General features: G+C 41.0%; 1 long non-coding RNA gene across 1 annotated transcript; it reads left to right on the top strand.

Annotated features, from left to right (window-relative positions):
• The first annotated feature begins 557 nt into the window (after positions 1–557).
• Positions 558–1,225, top strand: LOC125782403 (uncharacterized). The gene is made up of 3 exons (XR_007425048.1): positions 558–761; positions 855–916; positions 1,165–1,225. It is a non-coding gene; the product is annotated as an uncharacterized LOC125782403 (long non-coding RNA).
• Positions 1,226–6,728: the final 5,503 nt, after the last annotated feature.

Here is a 6,728-nt window from a genome sequence, read left to right on the forward strand (position 1 = left end):
AAGCACAATTAGAGGAGGTTTGTAAAGTTCTGAGGCACAGTAATGAAGGTTTGTAAAGTTCTGAGGCACAGTAATGGAGGTTTGTAAAGTTCTCAGTCACAGCGATGAAGGTTTGTAAAGTTATGAGTCACAGTAATTGAGGTTTGTAAAGTTTTGAGGAACAGTAATGGAGGTTTGTAAAGTTCTGAGGCACAGTAATGGAGGTTTGTAAAGTTTTGAGGAACAGTAATGGAGGTTTGTAAAGTTCTCAGTCACAGTAATGAAGGTTTGTAAAGTTCTCAATCACAGTAATGAAGGTTTGTAAAGTTCTGAGGCACAGTAATGGAGGTTTGTAAAGTTCTGAATCACAGTAATGAAGGTTTGTAAAGTTCTGAGGCACAGTAATGAAGGTTTGTAAAGTTCTGAATCACAGTAATGAAGGTTTGTAAAGTTCTGAGGCAAAGTAATGGAGGTTTGTAAAGTTCTGAGTCACAGTAATGAAGGTTTGTAAAGTTCTGAGTCACAGTAATGGAGGGTTGTAAAGTTTTGAAAAACAGTAATGGAGGCTTGTAAAGTTTTGAGGAACAGTAACGGAGGTTTGTAAAGTTTTGAAAAACAGTAACGGAGGTTTGTAAAGTTTTGAATCACAGTAATGGAGGTTGGTAAAGTTCTGAGTCACAGTAATGGAGGTTTGTAAAGTTCTCAGTCACAGTAATGGAGGTTTGTAAAGTTCTGAGGCACAGTAATGGAGGTTTGTAAAGTTCTGAGGCACAGTAATGGAGGTTTATAAAGTTCTGAGGCAAAGTAATGGAGGTTTGTAAAGTTATGAGTCACAGCGATGAAGGTTTGTAAAGTTATGAGTCACAGTAATGGAGGTTTGTAAAGTTTTGAGGAACAGTAATGGAGGTTTGTAAAGTTCTGAGGCACAGTAATGGAGGTTTTTAAAGTTCTGAGACACAGTAATGGAGGGTTGTAAAGTTCTGAGGCACAGTAATGGAGGTTTGTAAAGTTCTGAGGCACAGTAATGGAGGTTTATAAAGTTCTGAGGCACAGTAATGGAGGTTTATAAAGTTCTGAGGCACAGTAATGGAGGTTTATAAAGTTCTGAGGCACAGTAATGGAGGTTTATAAAGTTCTGAGGCACAGTAATGGAGGTTTATAAAGTTCTGAGGCACAGTAATGGAGGTTTGTAAAGTTCTGAGGCACAGTAATGGAGGTTTGTAAAGTTTTGAGGAACAGTAATGGAGGTTTGTAAAGTTCTGAGGCACAGTAATGAAAAATTGGGGCAAAGTGCCTGATCTCTGGCAAACTTGTGGTAAAATCCAAGCTGAAATCCCCCAAAAGAACTATGCATACACATGTTTTACTGCTCTATCCTGTGTTTACAGTGTTTGGCTGACTATACCTAGTTCTCATTTACCACACCTTTGGTTGCTCTGTGTTTACAGTAAGTTTATGAAGTATGAGAGGATAGCTTCACCTATTGGACGTTCCCACTGAGGGCCCTACTTGAAGAGCAAGATCTCCTTCATCTTACGGTACATTCCCAGAAGCATTTCAAAAGCATTCTGTGAACAGAGAGCCTCCGATAATATTGACTCTCCAGCTGACACAACACTCCTCCAGTGTTGATTCATGATTACCAATTCAGTTTCATTCCTCCTGTAGAGCTGCTTCACCAGCACTGCACATAAATATCAACAGTTACACAGTGCAAGGGTCAAAAGGTCATGACCTTTAATCTAGTGACTAAAGTGGTCAGTAAGTGAAAGCACAACTTTGAATGTGTTTCTAATAAAGTGGCCAGTGAGTCGATGCACAGTGTATGACAGTGTTTCTAAAAAAGTTTTTTTTTCATTTTTATTTGTTCAGTAGTTTATTTGTGCTCACACACTTTAATAAAAACAATTCTGTTTAAATATTTTTTCAGGGCGCTGAGTGGTCCAGCGGTCTAAAGTGCTGCCACTATGAGAAGGAGGTTGCAGGTTCGAACCCCAGCTCATGCAGCTTTGCCATCAAGCTGCCGGCGCTCAGAGGGAGCAAAATTGGCCCTGCTCCCTCTGGGTGGGTAGATGGCGCTCTCTCCCGACATCACTCCTAGGGTGATGTCTGCAGCACAGGGTGTCTGTGAGCTGATGTATAGGAACCGAGCTGCTGCGCTGTCCTCCAAGCGAGCTGGCTGCTCGGCAATGCTGCATCAGCAGCAGCTCGAAAAGAAGCGGTGGCTGACTTCACATGTATCGGAGGAAGCATGTGTTAGTCTTCACCCTCCTGGTGTGTTGGGGCATTACTGGTGATAGGGGGAGTCCTAATGAGTGGGTTGGGTAATTGGCCGTGTAAATTGGGGAGAAAATGGGAAAAATTAGAAATAAAATTATATATATATTTTTTTTTTCAGTGAATGCAAGGTGATTTTGTTGCCTGTCAGTCAAAAGCTTAACAAGTGGGCGGATCTAGGAACTGAGTTGAGAGAGAGAGAGAACGAGAGAGTGAGAGAGTGAGAGAGAGAGAATAAGAGAGAAAACGATATAGAAAGAGAGAACGAGAGAGAGAAAGAGGAGAAGAAGGGAGAGAATGTAAAGAGAAAAGAAGAGAGAGATAGAAAACGAGAGAGAGAGAGAGAGTGAAGGGGAGAGAAATATAAAGAGAGAATGAGAAAAAACGAGAGAGAGACAAAGAGAGAGAAGTGGAGAGAGAGACAATGAGAGGATGAGAGATAATGAGAGAGAATATGAGAAAGAGAACAGAGAGAAAGAGGGAGAATGAGAAAGGGAAAGAGAGATGTGGAGATAAAGAACAAAGAGGGAGAGAAATAAAGAGAGAAAACAAAAGAGAGAGAGAATGAGATATAGAGAAAACGAGAGAGAAAGAGAGGGAGAAAGAGAACAAAGGGGGAAGATAAATGGAGAGAATAACGAGAGAGACAGAAAATGAAAGATGGAGATAGAGAATAAGAGAGAGAGAGTTAAGGGGGGAGAGAAACATAAAGAGAGAATGAGAGACAGAGAAAGAGATGAAGGATGAAGGAGGAGAGAAATACAGGAGAAAACGAGAGAAAACAAGAGGGAAAGAGAGGGAGAGAGATAACAAGAGAGAAAACAAAGTGGGAAGAGAAATGGAGTGGAAACAAAAGCTAGTAAGGTGTTTCTAATAAAGTGGCCAGTGAGTGGAAACAAAAGCTAGTGAGGTGTTTCTAATAAAGTGGCCAGTGAGTGGAAACAAAAGCTAGTGAGGTGTTTCTAATAAAGTGGCCAGTGAGTGGAAACAAAAGCTAGTGAGGTGTTTCTAATAAAGTGGCCAGTGAGTGGAAACAAAAGCTAGTAAGGTGTTTCTTATAAAGTGGCCAGTGAGTGGAAACAAAAGCTAGTAAGGTGTTTCTAATAAAGTGGCCAGTGAGTGGAAACAAAAGCTAGTAAGGTGTTTCTAATAAAGTGGCCAGTGAGTGGAAACAAAGCTAGTAATGTGTTTCTAATAAAGTGGCCAGTGAGTGGAAACAAAGCTAGTCAGGTGTTTCTAATAAAGTGGCCAGTGAGTGGAAACAAAAGCTAGTAAGGTGTTTCTAATGGCCACTGAGTAGAAGAACAAGGTAGTTGGCCAGCGATTGAACAATATCCTTTTTTGGATCATAGAACCTTCCTGTTGATTTCACTCTTCCTTCTGTTCTGTTTTTAGAGCAGTGCATCCTCCGCTCTGGTTGGAGATGATGAGGATCTCCTGGCCCCCCTCTGTTAAGGCATCTGTCTCTCTCTGACGAAATAGAAACATTTGTTCTAACACATTAATCACTGTCCTAAAACAATAACAATGTATAACAACACTAGAAAAGTAGAAAGTCTTTGAAATTAAATGAAGTCATGAAATGTAATGTTTTATAACCTGAACGTATTTTATTCGAAACACTCTTAAAATAGCACAGAAGCTCTAGCTGTGGCACGTGCCATCTGGGGTTGGGTGTCCCTCAGAGCACATTGGCGTCATTCTCACCGGAGGACAGTGGCAGGGTCCCAATCGGCAGGCCATGCCATTGGGGTTCTGTGTGATGGCGTGACTGAGTGGAAAGATTAGTGCTCTACTCTGAACGCCAGCACTGCTGGAGACGTTCAAACATGTGAAACATATCAGTAGGTCCAACATCATCAAATAGCTGCCTGTGGGCACGGCTCACCAGTTCTGCATGTAAATCAGTACGTACACCATATGTCCCAAAATATTCAGGCTGCACTTCTAATGAGCGAACACCTGAAATTACCTCATCAAGGCGATACATATTTTTATGTGATTTTTATGTGTTTAACACATAATTTAAATACTGTGGTTAAAAAAAAGTTACAGTGGAGAAGAAGTATTTATTTCTGTATATTTTTCATCACATGTCCACTGTAGTGGGATTGTATGTATGGGTTCTAAAGCAGATGGAATTTTATTCATTTTTATGTTAGCATTTCATGAGGAAACAAACAACAATCTGAACATTGTAAGAAGTATCCTCCAGAGGTGAGCCCCTCCTGCTGGTTTGCAGCTCTAAAATATTTCCAAATTCCTGCTCCACAATTTTGAATAAAATTAGTTTGGCCTCACTCAGCCCTCTGCTGTTTAAATACAATGTACAAACTGTAATAGCCAGATAGAGAACTCATAGACCTAATTGTGTAATATTACTACCTGAATTTACACACACATAGATGATCTCCAATGTGGCTGAAAGCAACAGAATCCTAACCTAAATCCTAAAATTCCAAAGCGAAAAATCCAAGTGAACCAAAATGTCTCAGTAACAAGCCATGTGAGAAGCTTCTTAGTCAGATCTGTCTGAAGCAGGAACAGGAAAGTAAATACAGGAAGAAGGTTCTGTGTTGTGGACTAGTGTAGACTTTGTACAGTTTAATATGGAGCAGCTGCAGAGATAGCATGTGTTAATAACTGTAGTACTTATGTGGGTAATAAATCAAGTAAAACCTGAACAGCTGTATAGCTCAAACATGAGGAATTAAGCTGATAGTTGGGTTGGATTACGGCTCAAATGATTCACATCAAGGGTAAAAACAAATCAGAGTCTGCACTGCAGCCTCAATGGGGGGCATGGGGTGGTAACCTCTCCACTTGGTGCCACCATGGTTGAAAATGTGCCCTCTAGGTTTATGAATATATCAATGCTAATAGGTGTGGTGGTCTGGAAATTAGGTGTGTTAAGGTAGATTTCTGGAATAATCATTTTTTGGCAAGAGTGTAAATATCAACCATCAGACATTCATTGCTATCTTGGCAGTGAATTGTCAACAAGCGCATCCCCTACACACGTATTGTATATCCCCGCTTGTTATGCACACATGGACATGCAGCAGTGCACAATCCCATAGCGCCTGCCTGTTGGCAGCTATGCAAACTTTTACATGAACAATAAAAACAGAATGAACACACAGGAAAGTTTCCTATGCTGAGAAGCGCTGGACATCCAGGAAGCTGCATCCCTGAAATAGCAATCTGCCAAAGTCAGAGACCGTTTCTCAATCTGTGTTCTTGTCTGTACTTGTGTTTTTGTTTTGTAGTGTTTGCACTCCCTCTGCTTTCAACTTAATGGTCTTCCTCTTCAAAACAATAGTATATATTTACTTTCTACCAATATAAACTGAAGGATTTGACAACACACACATTGCTGCACATAATCAGCCATGCATGGGAGCGTCCAGCAAGTGTTGCAGCAGTTTTAGGGTCCTCCTTGTTTACATGATTTGTTTTACTACATGCATTTAATAGGAAATTCTGAGTCATGCTGACATCAGTGATCAACTCTTATTCTCTTCTTTTCTCTCATTCTCTTTCTCCCTCTCTCACTTTATGACGTCAGACTGTGAGATGGATTCGAGGGATAATGGTGTTTAGAGAGTTACAGCCTCAGCCAGGAGTTCTCCTCAGGCTCAAGGAGTGAAAGAAAAGGGTTTATGTTTATGATTCAGTCCCACATGAGCCTGGTTGTGTTTCCTAACCACACTTTATACCTAATCTCTCTCACTGTGTTCTGCTGGAGATGCTCAGCAACAAGAGAAAATACACTCATTGTCAACAATATAGTTGCACCAAGAAAGAATCAACTAACAGGAATTGTGAACTTAGTGGGTAGTTCTGCCAGGCTGGCATGGCAGCGGGTCATTGTCTGTGAAGAGTCCTGCTTTTGTAGAATCCAAGATCAATACTTTGTTATCATGTCCAGAAGGCCTGGTGTCATGGCATGAGGTGCAATTTCATACATTGCTCAATAACTGTTGGTCTAAAATACAACCCAACTTTAAGGTAACAAGGTCCTGCTACCAGTGGCCCTACCTTTTATGAACATACACTCCAGTGTTTGGTTCCAATAGGACAATGCTTGTCCACATACTGCTCAGCAACAAGAGCAAACTGTCATGGCAGTGAATCATCTTCTGTGAAGAGTCCTGGTTTGGTCTTGGTAGGGACAAACAATGAGTCAAGACCAAGACTTTTAGTAGTCGAGTCTGAGTCAAGGCCAAGACTGGGACATGTCGAGTCCGATTCAAGACCAAGACTTTTAGTAGTCGAGTCCAAGTCAAGACCAAGACATTTAGAAGTCAAGTCTAGGTCAAGACCAACACTTCTAGTAGTCGAGTCTGAGCCAAGACCAAGACATTTAGAAGTCAAGACTGAGTCAAGACCAAGACTGGGATATGTCGAGTCAAGACCAAGACTTTTAGTATACGAGTCTGAGTCAAGGCCAAGACTGGGACATGTCGAGT

The sequence above is a fragment of the Astyanax mexicanus genome, chromosome 17, assembly GCF_023375975.1.
Source record: "Astyanax mexicanus isolate ESR-SI-001 chromosome 17, AstMex3_surface, whole genome shotgun sequence".
Lineage (NCBI taxonomy): Eukaryota > Metazoa > Chordata > Actinopteri > Characiformes > Acestrorhamphidae > Astyanax > Astyanax mexicanus.